The following is a 27,523-nucleotide window of genomic DNA, read 5'->3' as shown; positions in this document are numbered from 1 at the left end:
CCACCTGGAGGTTCATCAGGGCAATTGCAGATATTTCATACAACTGGAATAATTATGGTTCACCTAATGCAGAAATGAATAATTCCCCCTCCATCCTTCTCCAAACATTGATGTGGATGTCAATGACAATTGTTCAATATCTACATCATATAGCATTAGGTTTTACAGCAGCCTTTAAGCATTTGATAGCATGTCAGTATCTGACAGCTGAATATATAATGGTCATCAATAGCTGGAGACAATTGATATGTAGCAATTAATGTTTGATAGTTTCTGAAATATAACATTCAGGGAAGTATATTATATCTTACAGTACAACCATTCACCATCAGAAGATATGATTATTGCAGCCAGAATCTCTACCTTTAAATCCAGATTAAATTTTCTTTCAAAAATTAGAACAGCAAGTTGTGCAATTTAAGCTCAGTATCAAAATGTGAAATCTAAGTTTATGATTAATTTTGAACATTTGTGAATGAGTCTATGAACATAATAATTTCTTCACTGCAGTTATAAACATCTTTCCACTTTGAAATTACATTTTTAGGTCAATTCTGTGAAAAGGAATTATTCAACCTCCATAACATAAGGATAGTGGAAGTTAGCTTTATGTCCTCCAGTTGTGTCAGATGATGGACCCCATCGCCTCAATGGTCGGAGATTAAAAGAATTGTTATTTGATATATATGAGCCAATGGAGAAAGGTACCATAGAACGTGTGTGTAAGTTTGTGTCTGTGTCTATGCGTACCTTCAAGTCAATGTTGATTCCTGACACTGACACTAGTAGATATTTTACCTTCTGTCTCTCTCTCTCTCTCTCTGTGTCTCTGTCTGTTTCTCTCTCTCTCTCTCTCTCTCTCTCTCTGTGTGTGTTTGTTTCTCTCTCTCTCTCTCTCCACACAGCTTTAAGTCAGGTTTGACTCCTGACACTGCCTGGACAAGTCCCTGCAGTTTTCTTGGCAAGATTTCAGAAGTGGTTTGCCATTGCCTCCTTCCTAGGACTGAGAAGGAGAGATTGGCCCAAAGTCACCCAGCTGGCTTTGTACTTAAGGCAGGACTGGTCTCTCATTTCTAGCCTGAACTACTAAACAAAACTGGCATATCAACCCAAATACGTTACAACTTCACAAAGAAGAAATTATATTTCAACGATTATCAAATATTTCCTGGCTAATGAGGAAGCTTCAAATATAAAAATGCTGAGATGTTATTAAAGAATAAATTTTGCTGAGTTTTCATTTGGATTCAGAACGAAACTCAAGACTGAGTTCAGGCGAAACTCTCTTCATTTCACCTTCACAGGAAACATGCTGCGCTATTCTGAAGTTTTTTTCTAATATTTTTAAGTAGCCCTTGTGCTTAAAATATCACCAAGGCAAGGTGATAACCTAAGGTGCTATGTGGGGCTGAGATCTGGTGGTGGGATGAGAAGGTTATTGCTGAATTGGAAGTAGTACAAAACAAATTTGGAGGTAGGGTAACCTTTCATCACCCTTAGAGATCATCTTGCATTTTTGAAGCACTATAAGAAACTAAAAAGCCTTCAGTAATCCACCTTATCAAAATCTGTTTTCTCAGTTGGACCAAGCTTTTGTCCTCCACCCTATAAATGTCCTTGCTAACATCTGAGGCAGGACATGAGAGATCCAAGCCAAGTCCAATAGTTTATGCTATTCTATGTATCTAGGATCCTTAATTTAAAGTCCACTAACATACTTTTAAAAATCATTATTTTATTTAAAATTTGTGGCTTTCTTTTTTGAATCTTTTAGTTTTGATCCATAAGTTTCAGTTTTATGAATATGGTTTATTTTTTGGTGTTGCCTTGACTCAGAATCATGCTGGGACTTTCCAATATAAAATTATACTATTTTAGTTTTTGTGTAGTGCCACTGTTATTTGTACCACGAAATATTAAAGGTCTGAGAAGTATATCCAAGAGGGTTTTTTTTAATATAAGCTGAAAGACTGGAGCCTGAAGTAATTTTTCTGCAACATCTATATTATTCTTGATGAAAAAATATACTTGTAAAGAAATGGATTGATCAGATACATATTAATGGTAATTTGAAAATGGCCAGAGGAGTTGCTATATTAAGAAATCTTTAAATTCCGTAGTTGAACAAGAAATGTTTGACACATATTTTTCTCTCTTAGAAATGATGCTGTTCAGATGCTTTTATTAATTTTTATGATCTGACCAAAGAGAAAACTAAACATTTTATATAATGGTGTTTTAAAAAATATTTTTTAGTTTACAGGGGGAATATACAACAGTAGCTGAGGATTTTACTTTAACCGTATTTCTATGAAAAACAAAACATAGACTTGAAGTGCCCCTCACTTTATATTCAGGAATTTAGTTTGGCCACTATATGAATACAAACCTGACTCAAGAATATACTTTTTTTTTCACACATTCATGACATACAGTATCTTCACATTTGAATTATTTTTTTTATTATTTGAATCAATAGCTAACAGGATTGTGAGACAGTTTGCATTTTACTGTAAGAAATGTCAAGATGAGGTAATTATCTATGGAGATTCTCAATCATCCAGGTCATGGTTGTCCCCAAAGTGCTTTTTCTGGACTTTCTTGGAGTTTTTTTTTTCCTTTGAAAACATTTCATTTCTCATCCAAAAAGCTTCTTCCCTTCTGACTGGTGAGAAATGGAAGGATTTATATTCTTTGTACTCATCTGGTCATTAGCACTCTAAGAATCGGTCCTTAGCTCTCTCAGAGTAGTTGAGGCATTTTGGGGATTTATCTGTATCCTTAGAGCAGGGGTCTTCAAACTTGGCCCTTTTATGACTTGTGGACTTCAACTCCCAGAATTCCTCAGCCAGTGTGCCTAGTTGAGGAATTCTGGGAGTTGAAGTCCACAAGTCATAAAAGGGCCAAGTTTGAAGACCCCTGCCTTAGAGTCACCTGAATCAGAGTGACTGAAGTCCCAAGAAGTTTCCACATCCATTAAACTCTGATTCAGGTGACATAAGGACTACAGTAAATTCTCAATTTTGGATTTTTATAGTTACCCCAAAGCTCAAATGTTGACCAAATAGATAGTTTTTTAAAATAAAGTGAATTTCCCAAGGATTTCTTACGTTCCTTCAAAGGATTTAGCCACTGTTCTAATGACACAGGAATTATTTGATACGGTTGATTCTGTGAATCTGCTGAGCCTGTGGGTTTCCTTTAGAACAGTATAAAAATATAAGGAAAGTATAAAAATGTATAAAGAAAGGTTGTTAGAGATATACTATCTTCCAAAAATGGAGATTTCCTTTACAGTTGTGTAAGACTTATATGCTGGTTATCTTAAGAATAGGAGAGAATTCTACAAATTCCAAATGTCCAAAATACCCTATAAAATGGGAATGCAAACTTTTTTTTTTTTGCAAATTGAGGTTACCAAAGGTTCTACCATCCATTAGACATTCTGTACAATCTTGTTTTATGAAAGGGTACCAAGTTTCTGATAATATTAGATTATTGATGGAGATTCCAACAAATCTTGAAATAGCTTTGGTAGTTTTGCTGGCTACAAAAAAAAAAAAACATTTGATATGGCACAGATTAAATTTTTGGAACATGTTCTAGAAAAAAAATGGATCTGCTCCCCCATCTCCCCCCCCCATGGATATGAACTTGTCAAGGATATCTCTGGACTTCTAGTGATATGGTAATGAGTGTCCCATTCTTGAATGGGGCAACACACTTATGCAGCTGGGATAAAAACCTACCAATCTAGGCAAACCTTTTGTTGTTGTTGTGCCTTCATATCAGTTCTGGACAAGTCCCTGAAGTTTTCTTGGCAATATTTTGGAATTGGTTTGCAGTTGCCTTGCTAACTCAGTCAGGATAATCATTTTTTTAGACTGAGCTATTAGAAAACCCAAAACTCTCCAGTTTTTTTCTCTTAGACTGAGGGTAACCTGACCCATTTGTGAAATTCCAAGTGACCTGCATCATATGGAGATCTAAAACAAGTAACTTAATCACTTCTGCTGTTATTTATATTAAATTCTGATCAATATTATATCAAACATAAGATAGCAGAAGGTATTGGTAACATGAGAGAGTTTTCCCAGTTGATACAGATTAGCTATACTGTATTAAACTATAATGTATTAAAGAGCGACTGAAGAAGAACATATGAAAGTTGGACTTTCTCTTGTTTTAAAGAACTACTGAAGAATTATCAACTTCCCACTATCTCCAGTAGATGGCAGCAATGTATCATAGTTTCTGTTTTATCATTGGTTAAAGTTAATACTAATTTGTTCAAAAGGCCTCTGCCAGCTTCTGGAACAGCTATTCTTGCCTATGGGAACAGCCCAGGTACCTAATCTGTAGACAAAATGTTTTCTGAGGGCACTTAAATCATTCATCCCTGTCTGTTTATATGCCAGGACAGTGTGTATTGTCTGGAATGAGGGCTAGAGAGAAAGCAGCTGCAAGGGTGAATTGAGTGAGGAAATGATAGTTGAAGAAAGAATTTTCCTATGCCCCAGGATTATTTTTTTTTACAAAGTTGCAGTGATTAACATATCTGCAAAAGACTAGGGGGGGGCAGCCCTATTATAAGGCAAAAATACTGGAGGAAGGCAGAACAATGTGTGCTGCATAATTCTAGTGTGTCAACTGTGTCCTCATTGTCAACCTTGGAATGGGGATATCTGCCATGCTATCCCACAAACTCGGGATGCAGAATATCTTGGATCATTTATAATGCTGCACTTCATTTTAGAAAATAGTGTTTTCTTAAGGAAAAGTTTCATTATGACAGACAAAAAGAAGTATTTATAAATCTAGAACCCCTCCACATCTCACTCCCACCACCATCCCTGGATTGTTCAGTTTCACCCTGCAAAAAAAAATTGTGCACAGTTAAGAATCTCACACATTGCACTGCCTGTCATGTATGAGAAAGTCTTTCAATTGTGCACAGTGCTTTTGCAGGGTCAAACTAAACAATCCAGGAATGGAGGTGGAAGATGTGGAGGTTTGTAAAATCATGATTTGTAGGAACAGACTTTAAAAAAAAATCTAGACTTAAGATGACTCAATTCTTAGATATTTTAAGTCTGGTTATATATATATGTCAGTCCAAGTATCCTCCAAAAGTAGAGTTTAAAACAGCAAAATGTAAGTCTAAAAATGTTCCTAGCGGAGCTAGTTCCTTTAATTCCTACTCCATGGTAGGAGGAGGGTGGGAGGACAGGAGAGGAGGAGGAGGGAGAAAAGCTGGCCAAAGTCCTACGAGGGAGCAGAGTCAATAAAGCAACTATGTCCAGAATCAGAAGGGAAAGTCCCCGGACGAGCAAGATGTCAGGAGAAAAAGAAGTTAAGCTCTCATGGGAATTTAGCACAAGGAGAGAATGCCAAGACAATTAATCCTCTCCCCATACATTCAACTATTTTGTTAGCTGAGTTTTTAAAAGATAAAGTAATCCAAGAATAGAAATGGATGAAAGCTAGTAGAAGGAAAGGTTTTCTCAGATATATTATCTGCCCCAGGATAAGTTCTGCCTGTGTGCATTCAGAACAATGAGTTCCTCATCTTCTGATATGTGTTCTACTTTGAAGCCATGCAACTGACCTGAAGTAAACCGGGGCTTTTGCAAGGTGTGGTCACAGTAGCCTATCTTGAGGTAAGTTCAGTCCTCTGTCTTAAAAAAACAAAAATGAATTGCGAGAACTGATCTCTTAGATGGCTTCTTCTCACTGCTATCTCATCTCATTGGATAAGATTGTAGGGTTTTCTGCCCCTAAAAAAATGCAGTCAGCAGAGACTTAGTTGGTAGTAGGACTGTCTGGTGAGTTAGTTGTGGTGGTGCAGTGGTTAGAATGCAGTACTGCAGGCTACTTCTGCTGATCTTTGGCTGCCTGCAGTTTAGCAGTTCTATTCTCTGCTCAAGGTTGACTCAGCTTTCCATTGTTCTGAGGTCGGTAAAATGAGGACCCAGATTGTTGGGGGCAATATGCTGACTCTGTAAACCGCTTAGAGAGGACTGTTAAAGCACTGTGAAGCAGTATATAAGTCTAAGTGCTATTGCTAAGTGCAATTGCTATATACAACAAAAGTCAAAAACATTGTTTTTCAGGTAGATTGCTTGTTACCGACCATGGAATAGAGCTGGTGATTGATGCACATCAACACCAATGAAGGAGATCACAAGTTCCTGGAACCCAAATGTTGGTTGAGAGGAGTAATTGATACTGATATATGTTTGTGTGTGTGTGTATCTATGAATTTTTAAATGTCAGCTTAAAGGGAAATATTTCACTATAATTTATATTATAAATCTCATATATAATAGTTATTATGGAACTGTATTTCATTATAATTTCCTATATTTATAGCCAATTTGTAAGATCAAGTCTTTAATTCACTGGGTAATTTTGGCCGTACATTTGTATTTTCAAGATAGAAATCTCTTGATTGCAATAAGTGCTTGGAAACTCCATTTCTGCTTCCAGCTGCAAGTTTTTATGTAATAGCTAAGTTAACTGCTAAGTTAAAAGGATATGGGCATCAGAAAATATTCCATCTTCAAATTAATATCTGTAATTACTTCTTTACAAAACATCGTAACTTTAGGACATGCAAAAATATATTGTAATGAAGTGTTGTTTATTTATTTAGAAAATTTACATGGCCACCCCAATCATTCTTAGTAACTCCAGGCAGCTTACAAAGCTAAAACCCCAATACAAAAACAATAATAATTCTTCCTGCATGACCAACAATGTAGTGATTTACTTATTACTTTTCTATATAAATGCAATGCAGTCTAGTGAAGGCGTCGGATATTAAGCAACGTAACATGAAAAAGAGAACAAAACTTTTCATTAGAAAAGTTCCTTCATTAGAAGGAAACCAAGAGAATTTATGGGCATTCAAATCAGGAGGAGTAAATACTGTGAATGAAAGAGTTCATGCAACCTAACCAGGACACAAATCATGAAGCTTCTCCAGTACTGCCAACGTATTTTCTTCACATTCAAAAGGGAAATGTATGAGCAAATAAAAGGGACACCAATGGGATCCCCAATATCAGGAGTTATTTCAGAAACTGTCCTGCACGAAGTAGAATACCATGCATTTCAAAACTACACACCTAAATTTTGGTGCCGCTACGTGGATGACACGTTTGTCATCATCAAAGGAAATGCACTGGAAGACTTTCATATGCTACTGAACTCCATCTTCCCAGATATACAATTCACAATAGAGGAAAAAAATGTCTAGACGGTTACCATTTTTAGATATGCCCATCAACAGACAGGAAGATGGAAGCCTAGACACCACAGTTTATTGTAAGGCCACCAACATTCCACGCATTCTTAATTTCAACAGTAACCATCCAAAAAGAGCTGCATCAGAACACTGTATGACAGAGTGAGAACCCGCTATAGTATCCAGCAAGCTAAACAACTGAGGAGAAAGTATCTGTATGGACAATTCAAGCATAATGGGTACCCAAAAGCATTTATTACAAGATGCCTGTGCAAAAATCAAAGGAGAGAAAAGAAAAAAGGTAAAAGACCAACTATATGGCCCACCCTACCATACATCAAAAACAATTCGGAAGCAGTAGAAAGCAGCTTCCGAGATCTGCAAGTGGACATCGCACACTGTCCAGAGGCTACCCATACAAGGACAAATTATGCATTGTAAACATTGTTTGGAGGTGAGAGAAACTTCTAATGTAATCTACTGGATCTTCTGCATGGATTGCTCCTGAGACTATGTAGGACAAACAGGGATGAAGCTAGCCCACCAGAGTGCAAGAACACAAGTGAGCGGTCAGACAAGGAGACCCAAACTCATTGATAGCCTCACATTGCAATGAACAAGGACGCTCATTTAATTTCGCAGCTACTAAGATTGTTGGCCATGCAGATACAAAAACAGCCAGGGAAATGATTGAAGCCTGGGAAATGGGTCCCTTGTCAGTTAACAGGAGTGCTGATTTACCACCAGCTTATCAAATACTTAACAGCCAAGGGCTTGGCAGCACAAGGAAATGACCGTCAATCGCCAGCCATCAACACACCAATCAGCCAATAAGAAGCATCACAGAACAATCCAAAGCATGTATTCCAGTAGAGAGAAGTTCCCTGAAGATGGGCTCCAAAATGAGTCTGAAAGCTTGGAAGAGTAAATTTCTGGTGACCGACCCAAATTCAGTCTTGCATCATTATCCCGGGACATGTGTATTTGCCTTCATTTGTGATAGTTCATACAATTCAACATGACAATTGAGCGATCTTGGTCCAGTCACTTTCTCTCAGCCCTAGGAAGGAGGCAATGGCAAACCACTATAGCAGTGGTTCTCAACCTTTTTAATGCCGCGACCCCCAACTGGTCGTAAGTCGAGGACTACTCAACTGGTGCAGCACCGTTTGCAGAATGGGACTTTTGGCAGACTCAGCAGGGTAGAGACAGCCTGGACAATTCCTATTGGCTTTTGAAAGCCAATAGAATTAGACTCTATTCAAGAGAGTCTATTCTATTGGCTTTCAAAAGCCAATAGAATAAAAGGGAGTAGCACAGCTAAGGAAAAGGAGAAAAAATGGCAGACTGCGTTGTTTGGCGATCCCCGTGAAATGGTCGTTCGACCCCAAATGGGGTCCCGACCCACAGGTTGAGAACCACTGCACTATAGCATTCTGTCCATCATCTCTAAGCTTCTTCCAGCAATTCTCAGCTATGCCAGTTTGTAGGAATGGATTCAGGAGCACTTTTATTTAAGATTTTTTTTCCCCTTTCTTTAAATAGGCAAGAATTCTGACTACCTTTCTGCTTTGTTGAGGAGCCAATCTGTTTGTGTGTGTTTGTGGGGGGGGGGGAATGTTCCATTATTCTGTGGTTTTGGCCTTTCACTCTTGGGCTAAACCATCAGGGCCATACAGTTAAAGCACTTACAATGCAAGTGGCTGAGCATTATTAGGCAACAGACCACCAGCACAGCACAGCTCTTTAGGGACATGATAGCATAAAGGCAAACCATGAGACTGACTGAAGAAGGGAGGAAGGGAGGGACAAGACAAAACACAGCTGTGAAAGAAACTGCCATTTGCAATATTTCCTTTTAATCCAGGGAATTATACAGATTTTTCTTAATATAATAAAACAAGCAAATGTGTACTTGGGAGTGAGATATTTTGGAAAGGTTTTAAGAGCCTAGATACAATTGCATTCAGTTGCAATGAATGGAACATTTTATCCTTGTCCTTAACCAAAAGATCATGGAAAATTGTAAGCCTTTCCAAAAGAAGGAAAGTTCACTAGAACCGAAAGAGAAATATCATCTCCTGTATGATTATGAAATAACATCTGAATGCCATATGACAATTTAAATACAAAGATGAAAGATTAAAAGTTCTCTCAACAAATATTTTTCTCTATGTTCACTCTGTTGAACTTCCTTTGTGGAAAGTTGGGGAAATTATAATATGAGATTGTTCTTCTCCCAATTCGATTAACCCGAAGAAATGAAGCCTCCTACACATTTCCGTTTTTTTTTTTTTTCTTTCCGTCATCGGTTTAAACAACTTCACAGTGAATGACTGGGGCTGATTAGCTACTGTATATGAAAAGAAGAACCGTCCTAGAATATCACAAATGCTCTCAAAATCTTGCAGAAAAGTTTGCTAGGCTAGCAGCAATCTTCCAGTCCTTCTCTACAACTTTTATAATTCCAGTCTTAAATAAATTGGCCCATTGAGACAGAGATTCAAAGGATATTCTTTTATTCTGAAATATTTTATTGGCCTTTAGTAACTCAATTAGAGGTTACTAATCACCTCTGTGATCTTCCAAATGCAGTATTTGAATTTCAGTTGCATTTAATCTGGTACTTATACCCCTAATGGTAATACTGTTTTTAATAATTTTTAAATCCTCCTTTGTTCCAAAAGAATGATCATTATAAAAAGAATGACTTTTTTTCTGCAGCTTTTGTGAGTGTTCTTTAAAATATGAATTGATGGTTATAGAACTTTTTTTTTTTAGAAGTCTCCAAATCAGAATCAAAAACTCTATTTCGAACATTTCAATCACAACAAAATCATATGATTTTGGTTCCAAAAATATATTTAAGTAGGAATTAAACAAAAGGATACATTTTCAATGCATGCCAAGGAATGTCAATATGTTGATCAGTGTTTATCTCAGTTTAGCATCGTCTTGATAGAACATCTCAAAGAAGTAGTGCAAGATCAGAAGATGTGAACAGAGCTGGCCCATCGAATTGCCAAGAGTTGGACACATCTGAATAGATAACATCATCCTCATCACCAACACCATCATCCTCATCACCTTCTTCTTCTTCTTCATCATCATCAACATCATCATCACTGTCATCATCAGAAGCTCAGTGCTTTCTAATAAGAAAAACATGTTTGCTTTATGCCAAATTATTTACAATAAAAATAAATTCATTGTTCTAACTGTAAAAATGGATCTCAGTATAGTAAGTGTAGTTCAGGCTAGATTGTTTTAAGTTTTAATGTCATGAGCATTCAGCATCTCTATAGATGCATTATTTCTATAAAATGAGGAATCTTTGCCTGAGCCTAAAAGGGGAGGGGGAGCAAAAATGCATATACTGAGTGGAGAATTCATTTGTGTATAATGGATCAACCAATTTTAAACTAGGTGAACTCACAACTAAAAGTGGTGCAAAAGGTCCTAAAACTGGATAAAGAGAACCCAATTAAACAAACGAGTCACAAACATTATATTTTGTTTTATTTATTCACTGAAGAAAATATTTCAAAGCTACTTTCTGGGCCTGTAAGTTGTCATTTATTAATTGGAGTGATCTGAACTCTCTGTGCATTTAGTTTCTTAATCATCATATATTTTCTCATATTTGCTGCCAGTGGCGTGAATACAGTCAAGGCAAGGATGGTATCTGCCTTGAGACCTGGAGGCTGCCAGTCTTTAAAAACACACACACAAATTTGGCTTTGGTTGGGGCAAATTAGTGCATATCCAAAAAGGAACCTAGGTATTTGCTTGGAGCCGCAGGATGGGTAAAGGAGGAGAAATAGGTGGGATCTGGCTACTAGGCAGCACAGCAGAAAACCTCAGTGTGGCCTGACTTAGGTATTAACTAGTACAGGGGTCTTCAACCTTGGCTTTGCTGGCTGAGGAATTCTGGGAGTTGAAGTCCACAGGTCTTAAAGTTGCCAAGGTTGTGGGGACCCCTGAACTAGTAGATAGCAATAATGGAATACAGAAAATCCTAACTATTTGCTGCCATCTAGTGAATGAGATGGCTGGATGGAGTCACTAAAGCAGTAGGTGTGAACTTAAATGGACTCCAGAAGATGGTAGAGGACAGGAAGACCTGGAGGAACGTTGTCCATGGGGTCGCGAGGGATCGGACACGACTTCGCAATTAACAACAAGTGGTTATCTGGATTTTGCTGGTCTGGTACTAATGTTACCTGCCAAAGCAAATCCACCCTGCCAAGAGTGCCTAGGGATTTGCCCGATCTGAGCACTAGAACAGATCTTGGAAATAGTTACTAGCTCTTTAGTTTAACAGCTCGTGTCCACTTTTGGACAGAGCTCTACTTTTCTGTGACTTTATGCTTAGTATGTTGACCTTTCTCATCGTGTAATCTTTTTTTTTAAAGAGTTATGAAATTCGTAAAATGTAATTTTTAAATCAAAGGCAACATGAGCAAGAAAAGAATGTTCTGCAAGACAGCTGCATGCACTAAATATTGGACGAGATTAGAGTTTGAGATATTGGTACAGGTGGCCTGTTTATAAAGGAGCACGAACCATGTCTATATGCCAGACATAAGAGCACTGTGGGATTGGTAATCAGTCTTTTGACCATTCACAATCCACACGTATAATTCTGGCTTGAAAATTCAAAGTGGAATCCTAAAATGGAAAAAAAACAACAACACCCAGATTACTGCAGAAATGCATATTTTCCAATTCCTGCTTACTAGGTTATGCCAATACAGAAACAGAGAGGATTTGCGGGAAAGAATTGGCAGCCTTAACCTATTCCTACTCTAAACAATTGGGTACTTCTCTAGATGTACAGATAGAGCAGGCTAGCTGGCCATTTGGGAATCTGCAGGAATGAGAAAACGCTAGTGTGACTATTTGAATGGCAAAGGTCAGCCAAAAGCAGGAAGCCACAACCTTTCTCTGCCATATCAAAAGGGTTAGGAAGCCTTTATGACTCCTCCCTGTGACTTTCATACTTTTGGGTTCAGCAACCAAGTTTTTTCATTTGTTTCTTTTTGGTTAAGAAATACTGCTCCAGACAATAATGTCCCCCTTTTTATTAATGCCAAGGAAGAAACTGCCTTGGTTCAGAATAAGGCAGATTGATAGTAGGGTTTAGGAGAAAACTAGGATACAGGCATCAAGGACACGCCAGCAATGGGAGAGGACTTGATGCTTGTGGATAGGCTTATGAAGATGGGATTGCATCAGAGCATGGCTGATTCACACTGGTTATACATAATTATGCTGTCGGGCAGTATTTGGGAGAGGTCAGTCCCCATCCAGAAGCCTATACGTATTACAAATAACACATAAATATACACAAATTAAACCAGCAACTCCAGATTATAAATTTCCGCTATTTGCTACTAGTTGGATTCTTCAGGCCCATTTAAAAGCTTGTTGCTTTACTTAAAATAGCTCAATGCCTGTTGGTAACTGCAAACCCTTTATGGACTTTTTGATGAAAGTGGGGGGGAAAATGAACTTTTGACTTATGGGTTTGGTGATTAGAAAGGGTAGAATATGGGGGGGGAACAAGCCACAATCAATATAAATACATTTACAACTGTGGTAAAGAAAATTGGAAGCCCTTCTTTTTGCCTTTTTTTCTCCCCTTTTCAATCAATTTTCTTTTATTTCTTTCTCATTTTCTTATCACTTTTGTTTTTCTTTACTTTCTTTCTTAAAACTTTTGTATTGTTTTTATTATGTAAAAAAACCTTCTTCAGTAAAAATTAATTATAAAGAAATAACTCCCCCCTCTTCCTCTCTCTGCCTTATTACAAATGTTTCATTTGCAATTATTATCATTCTTGGACTCTCAGAATTTCCAGCATGAAGAGCCAGATGAGTAGTAATGCCAGTTCCTGCAGCTGGGAAACACCTGGAAGGTAGCAGGTTGGGGCAGGCTGTGTAAAGTCATGGCAGCTGCACTTTTAATAGTAAACAATATCATAACACGACTTGATTATTTTACCTTAGCATCCCAGACAAATCTTATTGGGGTTTATAATTATGGTTTATGCCTGAGGGTGTTATGAGAAGCAAATGACTGTGGCTTATTATAACAAACCATGGGGAAAACAGCCATGGCTGAACTAAAGGTTCATCCACTCCTTCCAAACAGACAGACATCCTGTATTATTAATATTTGAACCATAGAAATAAAAAGAAATTACAAGAACTAAGTAGAAGAAAATACCTACTAACATTGGATGCTGTCTTCATGGTGGTCTGGATCATTGGTCCATTTCACTCAAACTTGTTTTATTCTGATGGATGGCATCATGGTCAAACCTCAGACAAGAAACTTCTGAATATGCCACCAGCAGTTAGTGAGCTGCAACAAGAGTTGTGGCTTCTCTCTAAAATATTTTATTTGCTTTGAAGGGACTCAGGCCTTTCTCAGACTATGTGACATCACCCAATATTGGTTGCCAATCAGCTCTTTACATTTCGAAGCCTGCCATTTCAACCCTAACTCCATTCCTTATTACACAGGGTCCTCTTTTCCTTGCAGGCAGCCCACAGCACGCTATAGCTATTATATATGGCCTTCTAAGGAAAAGAAGCTTTCTTTCTGGGAACTTTAAATAATATTCAGATATGTAGTGCTGCTGTTCCCTCTCTCTCTCTCTCTCTCTCTCTCTCTCTCTCTCTCTCTCTCTCTCTCTCTCTCCATACAAGTTCACACACACAAACAATAACATGCTCACAATGAAAAGAAAATATCCATCAGTATTTACACAGTGAGTTGATTATTTCATTTGTGAAAGATGGAGGAAGTTAAAGGTAGTTGACGCTTCTACGTGTTTGGAAAGATATCAGTGAAAATGTAAAAGAATGTTGTCACAATTTTTCTATGATAGCTGGTGTTTTTGCCAGATGTTCTGGACTTATTGTAATCCTTACAGGGAATGGGCCAAAGGCTAAGAGTTATGAGAGTTGAAGTTCAAAACTGTGTGGGAGGACACTTGCTGGGGGAAGTCTGCAGTATTTGGAGATCAAGGTTTGATCCTGTAACCTCAGCTATTTGATCTATGCTTTCTTAAGTTCAAAAGGAAAATGCTCCCAAATATCCAATTTACCAGAGTGCCAAAGGATGAAATCAGCTGTTTTATTTCCTCCCATAGCAATTAAATATTCTCTTGGCAAGAGAAGTATATTTAAAATATAATCCCATTAATACTTTTGCAACAATACTAGTAGATGTTTATTTATTTACACTATTTATTTGCCAGATGATTCAGACACATCCCTATTCCTTCTCTATATAATGTTGTATTGCTGTGTATTACTACAACCCAAAAACACTTAAAACATTAAAAATCAGACATATTAGATACTTTAAGTCTGATTATATATTATTAAACTACTTTGTTGCTCCTTTTCTCCAATTGCCATCTGAATACAGAGGCCAACAGAAATAATTAAACTGCAGTTTATTCAGTAAACATCTGACTCCCCACAACATTGTTACTGAATAAAATCTTGCCAAGCTTATCACATGAGGCTATTAAGTATGAGCTGCAAAAATCCACAACTAACTGAATGGTAGTAAAAAGATATAGAAAACTTTAACTTTTTGCTGCCATCTAATAATTACATGGATTTTTTTATAGCTCAGATTTGGTAGCCCTTTATAGATCGAATACAGCAGGTGTACTTCCAGATTATTTTTGTTTGTATCCCAATCAGAATATTTGATATATTAGTGAGGAGCAAAAAATTATTCAAGATTATTAAAGTTTCAGAGGCCTTTGCATCAATATCAGACAAACCCTGCACTTGCTGTTCAGATAAGTATCTTCAGCGTTTTAATCTGTAAATCATGTTCTCTTCTCCTTTAGAACAGCACAAATAATGGTATGGTTCAGGGGTAGTCAACCTTGGCTCTTTTATGACTCTTGGACTTCAACTCCCAGAATTCCTGAGCCAGCTATGCTGACTCAGGAATTCTGGGAATTGAAGTCCACAAATCATAAAAGAGCCAAGATTGCCTACCCCTGCTATTTCAAAATTATAAAGCAAGGATGAAAAGATAATATATGGAAACTATTCTGCACCTGAGTGAAATGATATGCATGACCACACGGGGACTTTGATTTACAACAGTTCATTTAGTGACTGTTTGAAATTACAATGTCACTAAAAAAAGTGAGTTATGATCATTTTTCACACTTACGACCGTTGCAGCATCCCCATGGTCACATGATCAAAATTCGAATGCTTTGCAACTGACTCATATTTATGACGGTTGCATTGTTCCAGGGTTATGTGATCCTCTTTTGCGAACTTCTGACAAGCAAAGTCAATGGGGAAGCCAGATTCACTTAACAACTGTGTTACTAACTTAACAACTGCAGCGATTCATTTAACCACTGTTGCAAGAAAAGTTGTAAAATGTGACAAAACTGTCTTGCTTAACAACAGAAATTTTGGGTTCAGCTGTGGTTGTAAGTCAAGGACCACCTCTACAGTATTACACTTGAAATATTACCATCGCTTTGTTGATTCAAGCTGGCTGCTCAACATCCCATAATAATTATGTGCACATATCATTGCTGGTCCTCACCCTGGATAGTGAAAATGATACGTATTACATTTGGCTCATTAAATATCATAAAATGTAATAAAAATATTAACATTCTGACTGACCTCTTGTCTGTTTCTTTTCTTTCTACAAGTGTGTCTTGAGATTGGAATCTGCTGAATTACTAAACTTGTAGTCATTAAAATGTGCAAGTGGTTTGTGAAATGTTTATCTAATGTATCACAATCCTATGATGTCAAATAAAATGTAGGATATAAGATATGAATTTAAACTCATCAGATTTCCACCCACACAATATGAGGATCCTTTGATATCTAAGATCATAAATTGAAGGGTTTTTTTTAAAAAAAAACCTGAGCTTTGATAGACATTAAGGTGCAAATAATGTTTTCGTATGTTAGTGCTGAATGGGTAAACTAGTGCTTGAAGAACTTTTGCTAGGAAAATAAATAGGCTACTCTCTTGGAAAGAAATGTGTGGTGTCAAATTATTACAGAGTAGCGCAGAATACTGATACAGTGTCACCCTATTCCTATTTACTCAGAAAAAAAAATGTTTCTTTGAACTTTGAATGTCCTCCCAGGCAAATGTTCATGGAGCATCAGCCTAAAATGTGCTAAAATTAAAGGCACGCAGTCCATTTCAGCCAGATATGAAAGGAGATCAAGATAAGAAACCCAAATGACTTTAGAAATGGGCAGAAGGCAATGGGTTGTTCTAGGGCAGTGATGGCGAACCTTTTAGAGACCGAGTGCCCAAACTGCAACCCAAAATCTACTTATTTATCGCAAAGTGCCAGGGCTGCATCAGCATTGTGGTGCCCTCAGGGGGGCTGCAATGGTCACGGCAGACTGGGTGAGCGTGGCCAGGGCCAGTTCCTCACCATCTCTAGGGCATCCCTGGGGGACCAATGCCGCTTGCTCGCTCACTTCCTGCCCTGTCGCTTCCTGGCAAACTTTGCTGGGGCAACGGTGCATGTGCCCACAGAGAGGGCTCCAGGTGCCGTCTCTGGCACACGTGTTATAGGTTCGCCACTACTGTTCTAGGGAGAAGTTCAGGGCAGCAGACAATCTGGACCTGGACACAGTGGCAATCCCTGAGGTTTGTGTTTACCCTCCGGTCAGCGTCCATGTGTGCTGTAAGGAGTGCTAAAAAGAGAATACATATAAAGTTCTTTGAATCATCAAAAATGTTCCTAAAAGCTACTTTTGGAGCGAGGCTCAATCAAATGCTGCCTATTTTGGCACAAACATTCAAGAACAAAAGGCAGCTTCTCCCATCCCTTTTCCTTCCTGACAGGTTTTGATGGGCTCTGCGCCATGACGACTCACTGGCACATTTTGTTGTTCTGAACGTCTTGCTGTACCAGGCACCAAAAGAGTAGCTCAGTAAGTAAAGCACACAGACATAAACAGAGTAGATTCACATCATAACCCCAAGTATTCCTTTTTATTCCAACTTTTACAGAGGTCCGTGTTTGTCTAAAACCAGTCAACCACTCCTTACATGTGTTGAAATCAAAATACCTGTATCTTAAATGATATCATAGGTTACACCATCTCAGTTCTACCATGCCTTCAAACAAATGGATTTAAACCTCAAATGGCTTGTTACAAGGCAGACATATAGAATGTCACTTTGGATCTTCTGATTTATTTATCGATTTACTTAGACTTGTGCTCCATTCTTTAATGTAACAATTTTCAAACTGACTAATAATCATACAAAAACATGAAGACCAGAGCAATCATTAACTTGTACAATAATATCAGAACTATAAAACCAGGGACATTCACAGAAAAATGTCAAAAAAAGATAGTAGCCAGATGGATTGATTGACCGTGCTGTCAAAGCTCTAGCGGCCTATAAAAATAGGTTTGGGCTTCATTTGCACAGATGTTCAGCCATCTTGACTTTTTGTGACACACACACACACACTTATAGAATAAGGCTAAAAATGCTCAATGGGGGGGGGGAATCTAAAATCTTCATGCAGATCTTCATGAGGACTGACCAAAATGCTGCAAAATGATACAAGTTTTCATATTCTCTAGTACAGGGGTAGGCAACCTCGGCTCTTTTATGACTCATGGACTTCAACTCCCAGAATTCCCGAGTCAGCTGTGCTGGGAGTTGAAGTCCATGAGCCATAAAAGAGCCGAGGTTGCCTATCCCTGCTCTAGTACATAAGAGATGGGGAATGGGGAAAAGTTCAAAAATTAGAGTTGCAGCCTTCAGGGCTAATATGTGTGATGCACTGATGCACCTAGGGACATATACGATGTACTCACTTTCATGATGATTACTAAACATACATATGTGCATGTGCCTGAACATAATCTGAAGATGTTTTGAGTTTCTGCAGCTAACCTTTTGAAAAGTACAAATTTCCTAGCTAGAAGTAACTCATTTTTCAGATATGGTTAATAGACAGGTAAACGTATCCTTTATTTCATATCCCTAAAAATTAAAATGTTATTCTTGCAGAAAAAGTCATGTCTGCAGTAATCTGAAAGTTGATAGGCTTGATTTCTTATAAAGGGTTGATACTGTATACAAATTTCATCCAGTTTTAAAAATTGTGTCAGTTTTTTTCCTAAAAGATAAAGATTTCAATTTTTTTAAAAAAGAAAACACTTTGAGCTTATTTAATTAGAAAAGTATAATCTGTCATTCACAGATCAAATCCAGAGTATTTGGTTATTTTGAAGTTGTAGTTATGTCCACTTGAGGGGAGATTCAGAAGGAGCGTGTTTTAGGTTCAGAAGAAAAAGCGAAGCTCCAAATCACTCTAGAATTAATCAATCGGTTTTCTAAATCATCAGAATCCAAATCAAATGTTGTAGTTGTGCATGCCCACACATTTTATATATGGTTTATACATGCATACAATATTATGCTGGATGGTTGTTTTTACAGATAATGTTATTGCTATCACACTCTACTATTTTACAGGCTTGTTTTATGATATTTTATGGTACAATGATCTGTTTTGGCTTGATGATTTATTTTTATATAGTGAAAGCTGCCTTCTGAGAACTTCACTCAAAGAATAGTCGTAAAAGTTACTATTTTAGTTAACACTATATTCAACCAACATAAAACTAATTTAAAATAAGAGCTCTTTTTTCGGGTAATGGAAAGGTCAATGTAACCCATTTTGAATTTCATTTGGCAACAGAAAGCCAGGAATGTGGAAAAGCTTTGTCCTTCATTTTCACACAACAAAAGCATCTGAAAAAAAAAAGCATCTCAGCCTGTGGGCAGTTTCATATGGCGAAGAGAGACCTTCAAGAAAAATGGGCCCAAACTATTTTGGGCTTTGCAGACCAATTCAAGAACAAGCCATCTTCAAAAAGGCCCCATATCAATTCCATTTCACAATAGTTTAAGTCAGATGTGATTACTACATTGGAAATTGAGATAAGAGCCATTGTTTCCGAAGAGGATCACTTCTGACCTACCAGTCTAAACTCATGGAAGACACTCTTATCCATCACGAGGTTTGATAGATGTGATTCTAAAGAAATATCTTTATCTTGAAAATGACCATGGCACAATCATAGAACTCTAATAAATGGCAGTAGGGCTTTGTTTAGCTGATTGAGGTTGTAATTTAACATGATTCTAATCAGCTACTAGGGGAATGAGGGAAGGAAAAACTTAGAAGCTAGAATTAACTTGGAAGAGAGATATTCTGCTAGGGATAACACAGTGATAATCAGTATGTATATTTAGTTATTGAATTAAACTATGTACATTTTATTTAATTAAATGCCTCAGACTATTTAATAAAGAACAAACAAACTTATATATGGAATGCATAAGCAAATAAGGAACTGAGATCTAGCAATGAACTTCAAGTGATGAAATACAAAGATGAACCTTTGTCTCACCCACCATGACAGAGTAGCCATCTAATTTAAAAAATGTAGCTGCTGTGCTCTAGAGTAGCACTCTATATCTTTTAACCATCTTCTCCAGTTGAAAGGAGACATGTACAATTGCTTTAATTTATTTCTTAATTTTGATCAGAATCAGCTCCAAGATGGAATATGACCGTGATGCATACAATACAGTAAAAAATGGAATAAATCATCAAGCCACAAATATGAGATAAAATAAAATCAATCTATTTGTTTGAATGATCCCCTTTTTTATTGCCTCTCCTGTTCTCTCTATTTTTCTTCATTTACTGTAAGTCAGTCTGCTACCACAGGGTGATCTCTGAGGTATGAAGGTGTTATAGTTCTCCATAAGCTAATAAGTTAGTGAAGTAGAATTTAATTCAGCAAGGGCTATCAGTGCAGCTCGCTACTGTATTTCTGAATAGTAGCCAGTCTTTCTATGTTCTCTTGAGGTTCCCCAGACGTTTGGCTTGCAACTCTCATTACCCAGCTGAAGATGTTCATGTTGGCTGGAGAGTTGTTGGTGGACAAGGGTGCCAATTTGAATAAGATTTGTTTATTCATTTATTTGTAACTATGTTTATTAGACTTATGAAATTTGAACGGTATGAGCTACAAGACAGAGACATTTTTGCTTTTATAGGGTTCTGATGCCATGACAATGTCACCATTTTTATTGTCTCTTGAGATCATCACTTTTGAGATTAACTCAAGAATGAACCAAACCTCCCATCAGGCAAATTCTCCTTCTAAAACGTGTAAAAGGAAGCGTTTCCTCCTTTCTATTCTTCATAGAATTCCACCCTTAAGTATTTCTGCAGGGTTGAGTGATCACATCAGGAGAAACTTGCTCAGAAGAAAGGTTTTCCTCCCATTCTTTACTGAGTTCACCTCCTAAATATTTCTTACTATGGCAGGAAAAACACAATTAAAAAAGGGAAAAAGAAAAATGAGATGGGGCGGGGAACGAGTTCTTTGGGCAAAGAGACTAGGAAAGTAGATAATTCCAAGAAGGACATGTCTGCAAATTGGAAAAGGCTGAAAAGACATCAATTTGGAGCTGAAAATACCAGTGATGTCTCACCTTCTGCTAACTAAGATAAGATAGCATTCACAGGAATGCTTACTCATTCAAGATCAATGACATTAACAGGAAACATGCAGAAGTACTGTGGATTATTTGCAGCTCCCCTTCTATTTTATTTGAGGGAAACATGGTATTAATTGTCTCTTCCATTCTGCCACATTTATTGGTTACTCCCATATTGGCTACAGTGCTGAGGTATTCCATTACAAGGGCTAAACATAGTTCACAAGAACATAGTGATCTGTGAAAATAAACCTCCCTTGCTTAAAAAGATTAACCTGTTACAATAAGGATATTCTGTACATCAAAAAGTTCATATAAATTATCAGTTTCTGAATAAGTTGGCAGATGAATCAGTCTAAAATTATGGCATGGCAAATATTATGATCCAGCTCTAGATTTCAGCAATATGGAATTATGTGTAGTCTTTTTTTACAAAAAAACTACAAGAGAATTGGAAGGATCTCATGATTGTATAGAGCAGGGGTATCAAACTGCCAGCCTGTGGGCCAGACACATCATGCGGAAGCCACACCCACCCCATTCCCGGCAATGGCAAACTCTCCCGATATGTTGCGCAATGTCATGTGATGTCGCGAGTTTGACATGTCTGGTATAGAGGGTGTGGTGGCCTAGCGATTAAGATGCTGAGTTTCTTGACTGAAAGGTTGGCAGTTCGAGACCCAAGTGCCTCATGACAGGAAGAACTCCGTTCTTGCTCCAGCTCCTGCCCACCCAGCAGTTCAAAAGCATGCAAATGCGAGTAGATAAATGGGTACCACTTTGGTGGGAAAGTAACAGTGTTCTGTGCACCTTTGGCATATAGTCATGCTGGCCACATGATCATGGAAGTGTCTTTGGACAATGCTGGCTCCCTCGGCTAAGAAAGGGAGATGAGCACTTCCCCCTAGAGTTGGAGAAACAGGGAAAGAGAAACTTTTACCTTGACTGGTATCAAAACTGAATACATTATAGTGACCAGAAAGATGCACATGTACTTTTCTGTTTTTTTCAGTCACTTTATCTAAACTTTAGCACTGGTCTGCTTGCTAGTGTGATGGTCTTGATTTTTATCAAATAAAATTTGCATATATTATTAAAATGGGTAATTATTTATTTGGCTTATAAGCTGCTTCCATCACAAAGCACTGTGATTGGCATATATCGCTTCCTCTGTAAACTGGATTTAAAACAGTACAAAACAAGGAAAACAATAAATAATATTACATAAGCTTTACATAGCATTAGAAACATTTATCAATATAACCAGAAATGAAGAGGTCTTCAATTCCCAAAGAGAATAAGATGATAGCTTTCCAGACTCCCCAGATCTAATAAAACTTCATTATTCCAATTAACTTTCTAAAGATGAAGAGAGAATGGGCTATCCGACAGAATGCTATTCTACAGAAAGGGATCATGATTGAAAAAATTCAGTTTGTAGTCCCTGGATATAATATCCACTTAATGAAGGAACGTGGTGGGAGCCCACACTACTACTGTAGTTCCTGTTGAATGGGTAAATGTGGCCCTACAGATATCCAGGTCCTGAGCCAGATAAACTACCCTTTAATGTTATCAATGAGCATCTTAAATTGCACCCAGCTGGTAATGCAGCTCTTGAAGCGCTAGGGTTCTGTGGGTGAATTGAGGAGCCGCCATGATTACTAAAGTCACCGCATTCTAGACCAGTTGTAACTTCCAAGTGATCTTCAGGATATCTCCTTTTAGACCACACTGCAGTAGTCAGATCAATTGATGACTTAGGTTTGAGTGACTGTGACCTCCCATTTCAGAATGGGTCATACTCAAAGTATCAGACAGAACTATTAATCCAGAATGATTCCAAGTTGTATCATGGGAAACACAACTCTATCTAGAACCAAACATGAAATTTCTCTGGAATCAAAGGTTTCCAACTTAAAGCCATTCCGTCTCACTGGGATAAAACCAAATTTTGTTCCTCACAACCCAAAACCTAATAGCTTCCAGACACCTGGAGAGCATCTCAGTGGCATCACCTGGGAATTAGTCGAGAGAGCATCAAGCTTTGTACCATTTCACAACTGAGGAACCTGGGACTGATCTCTCCCTTCATTATTACTAAGCAGAATTGTCCTTTAAGGAGAAGAATCACTGCAGAATAGTGCCCCCCTTTGCCCAATCAGTGGAGGTAGTTCAGAAGGGTGCTATATTCAGCTGAAGGCTACTGGGATATCAATCAACTCCAGGAGTGTCATAGTCCCTATCTCAGTCTTGCCATAGGATGTCCATAAATGAAATACTGTTATCTCCATATCATACACAGCCGTGAAATGAATATGGGTCCAGATCAACTGTTTCCTCTCTACAGCTGGTGCCCCACTGCTTTCTCAACAAGTTTTCCAAGAAAGTGAGGTTAAATATTATGCAACAATTATCCAGAATATCTGAGCTGAGCAATGGCCAGTTGACAAAAAGAGTGCACAATTTGTTCTTTCAGAATGGGTGGCAACCTCTGTTCTCTCTAGGATGTATTTGCCACCAACTTGACCCAATCCCTGATCTCCCCATTGGAGGCTTTTATCATTTTTTTTAACCATTCACCTTCTCTGGCCTCCCTAAATTGCTCTTAATCACTCCATGGTTTCCTTTTTACAGCCAAAAATTGCTAGAGTTGCAAAGAAAAACAATTCTTTTAACAATGGCTGCCAAAAAGAAAAAGGTACATAGATTGAATAGCTAAACATAGGAATGATTAAACAGGAAACTGCATTTGAAAAAAGTTAGAGCTTGTATAAACATTATGAATTTTCATTTTGTAAGCAACATAACTCAGGTCATTGTCATGGCTACGTAAGATGAAGATACTGGTTTGGTACTTAACTGTTTGTTTTTGTTCTATAAAATGCTTTTTCTCATTCTTAGTGATTTTATTTTTATTTTGCTGCTCTTTCATTCTCAATATTATTCAAGGGTTCTAATTAAATATTAAGTGGAGAAAATACTGCAAACCTAACAAACAAAACGCAGATTGCACCCTTCCCCCCCCCACCTTCATTTTTTGGATATCATATGACCAAAGTCAAACACAGTTCAACACTCTGCCTAATCCCATCAGATCCAAACTGATCCTCTCTGCATCTAAACCAAAGTAGAGAAACCTCCCAACCAATTCACAGCACAGCCCAAGAACAGCTTTGTCAAGGGAGCAGCAACCTAGAGAAGCCTCAACCTTCCGTCTTCTTTATAATAGACATCTCCAACTCTGCTTTCCTCCGGGAAGGTCCATTTGACCTAACAATAGAAATAACCCCAGGTACAATGGAAGCAGTTGCCTAGATCCCCCAAATTGACCAACAAATCAGAAACCTTGGAACTTCTACCTAGAGGCCTTAATATCTACAGAAATCTTCGCATTTTCATTTTTTGAGGACTTTCTAGCTCAGTGGTTCTCAACCTGTGGGTCGGGACCCCATTTGGGGTCGAACGACCATTTCACGGGGGTCGCCAAACAAGGCTGTCCGCCATTTTTTCCCCTTTTCTTTGGCCACACCCCTGGCACCCGCTGATGTATAAGTGGTTGGGGGTCACCACAACATGGGGAACTGTATTATGGGGTTGCGGCATTAGAAAGGTTGAGAACCACTGCTCTAGCTTGTAAAGCAGGCACCTTCCATAGTTCTTGTCAATGCTGTGCTCTTTCTTCAAACTGAATCCACAAATAATTAGGTGGCAGAAAATAGATACAGAAAATTTTTTTTACTGCCATCAGTCAATCTTTGCAATGATTGCAGCCCAAGTCTGTTAACCCTTAATTAATAAACAATAGTATATTTATAAAGCCAGCTTGGAATCGATCTAGGGCAGCGGTTCTCAACCTGTAGGTCACGACCCCATTTGGGGTCAAACGACCATTTCACGGGGGTCGACAACGCGGTCTGCCATTTTTCCCCCCTTTTCCTTAGCTGTGCTACTCCCTTTTATTCTATTGGCTTTTGAAAGCCAATAGAATAGACTCTCTTGAATAGAGTCTAATTCTATTGGCTTTCAAAAGCCAATAGGAATTGTCCAGGCTGTCTCTGCCCTGCTGAGCCCGCCAAAAGTCCCATTCTGCAAACGGTGCTGCAAGTTGTCTGCAGCGAAGGCGAGCTGTCTGGAAGTTTCCACCCCTCCCTGCTGAGCAACTACTAAAAATGTAAGTAAGAGAGGGCCAGGGGTGGAAGGTGGGAGGCCGGCGGGTGCAGGGAAGGTTGCTGGCATGTGTGGGGCCTGGCGGGTGCCTTACCTCCCTTGGGTTGGACGAGCTGGTGGCCCAGCCGGTGGTTGGCCTGCTCCGTCTCTGCTGCTTGCCAGCTACGCCTCGGCCGGCGCAGGGGGCGGCACCATGCATGTGTGGCACTCCCGGGCAGGGAAAGTCCTCAATTTGCGACCGGTTGGGTAGTCCTCGACTTATGACCGGTTGGGTAGTCCTTGACTTACGACCGGTTGGGGGGTCGCGGCATTAAAAAGGTTGAGAACCACTGATCTAGGTGAATGTATCCTGGATACTTAGTAACCAAAACAGAATTTACTGAGAATCTCAAATGTGAGAGTTTTGGGGGAAAAGAATTCCTATGATCCCGCCTAGGGTCGCACAAGTGTGATGGGCAATACAGAAATTTGATATTTAAGTTTAAAGTGTTTATGGAAGAGTAATTGATTGTTCAATGAAGTTTAAATAAAATGCAGACACTGGTAGTCCCCTCAAAATTAAAGTGATGGTATTAGCTGCTCAGAGGTTGAACTATATTAAGGGTCCCTCCCTAAAGATAAAAATCTGAGAACAGTGAAAGGAAAAAGCATATACAAAAAAGACTGTTTAATTTGAAAAAATATAACTGACTTTTATTAAAGTGAAAAATTTAGCAGAAGTGGAAACTGTGGTTAATAAAATTTAATGACTTCTCCAGGTTGGCAAAGCTCATAAAACCATAAGAACTTTTCATATAAAGTTGCTTACTACATACAGTATGTGTGCTTTTCAAACCAATAATTTCAGGCCTTTTTCTAATTGGCATGAAATTGGATAGAAAACTGTCTAACTTCAGACAGCAGTAATTTAAATGCGCCTTCTATAACTTTGAGCTTACATACCATAGTAAATTCACTGTTAAAGTCCTTTTCCATGTAAGATTTTTTTTAATGGAATATTTTTTTCTTTGTGTGAAAAAAGTGAGTACTAAACTACCCTTGATACAGGATATCTTTGAATGGACCATTAAACCATTGCATGTCATTAATTTTAAAACTGACTTATATATTACTGAATTGGATTTTTTTTATCTTTATTGATACACCTTCCATAAACATAGGCATGCCCACACACTTACACACATGGGCATGTTCAAAAGGCACACCAAGGAAGGATTTGAAGGAGAAAGTGCATAAGAGGAAATTATCCTTAATACATTCTCCTGTTGTGGATTCAGATAAATTAAGAAACACTATAATTATTACAGCTGGTTAATTGGATAAATTTGCTCTAGAAAAAGCACAAATATAAAACACAACCCTATTATAAAAATAGGTAGAATATATGAGAATAAATCCAAATATTTTGATTATGTCAAAGGAAATACTTTTGATAATATCTGGTTTAGGATAAATAATATGGCAATAAAACAAAAAGACGATCAAATATGAAACAGCATTTGTAATAATAAAAATGTGGCAATCTTTCTGCATGGAAATACAGAAGCTTTTATTACTAATCTCAAATAAATATCTATATGACCTTCTACTCTGCTTAAGATATAGTCTATCCAGAAAAAAAAGTTATTTAATATAAGCAGTGGTGGTTCTTGTCATATAGACTTCTTTTGCTAAGAACCATGGTTGGTTTCTTAGTCAACAACTAATAAACTTCAGTACTTTTTAAATTTCCAAAGTTACACATTATATTATTCTATTTGCTGTGCAGTAAATTCAAATATTTAAATATTTAAAATTCTGTACAGTTTCTTCACTGTTATTGTTTTTTAAACCTATACCTGTTAATTATGATTATAGTTTTCAGAGTCCTCAACTTATGACCAATCACTTAGCTACAATTAAAAGTTACAAAAGATTTCCTTGGGATTACTTATGATCTGATTATGGACGGGTCTCCCCCCCACACACACAAAGTGGTCACATGATCACATTTTAGGCTCTCAGCAACCTGCCTGCGTTCGTGGCTGTATGCATGTAACTGCGTTTTATGATTATTATTTTTTTTATCAAAAACCAGCATTTACTTCCAGTTTTTGGCAAAATGGCTGGCAGTGAACAAGTGGTTCTCTTAATGACCATGGTGTTCGCTTGAATGCCTGTAGTCGTTGCTTTCCAACCACAGCATTTGCTTAATGACCACCAGAAAAAGGTCATAAAATTGATCAGTTTTATGACAATCATGTCATGACCAAAATGGGCAGGCTCCATTACAGTTGTAAGTCGAGCATTATTTGTACAAAAGATATACTCCTTCGCCATATCTACGTTTTATTAGGTGAAGCAAGCCTAATGCTGCAGTGTTGGCTTATTTACTTGAGAGTAAGACTTACTGAATTTGGTACAATGAATTCAGAGTATTTAAATGTGTCATTGGCATGATTTCTTTTTTAAAAAATAGATTCTGTATGCTTATTTCCTACACATTCTTCACCCTCACTATACATGATGATTTTCTGGGTTGT

General features: G+C 37.9%; 1 long non-coding RNA gene across 5 annotated transcripts in view; it reads left to right on the top strand.

The window, feature by feature from the left end:
* The window catches only part of LOC120301713, a 53,907-nt gene extending 42,660 nt beyond the window's left edge, over positions 1–11,247 (top strand). For 2 of the 5 annotated variants that reach the window (XR_005554983.1, XR_005554984.1), the window contains exons 4-5: positions 548–704; positions 906–1,936. This is a non-coding gene — a long non-coding RNA (uncharacterized LOC120301713). Of the gene's footprint in view, positions 1–547; positions 705–905; positions 1,937–10,180 lie in introns of those variants that run through there. The other 3 variants (XR_005554987.1, XR_005554985.1, XR_005554986.1) reach the window with 3 other exon arrangements.
* The last annotated feature ends 16,276 nt before the right edge of the window (positions 11,248–27,523 follow it).

This window comes from Crotalus tigris, unplaced genomic scaffold (assembly GCF_016545835.1).
Source record: "Crotalus tigris isolate CLP2741 ecotype Arizona unplaced genomic scaffold, ASM1654583v1 scf7180000024391.5723578, whole genome shotgun sequence".
NCBI lineage: Eukaryota > Metazoa > Chordata > Lepidosauria > Squamata > Viperidae > Crotalus > Crotalus tigris.
The sequence above is the reverse complement of the archived record's forward strand: the minus strand, read 5'-3'. Positions and strand labels throughout refer to the sequence as shown.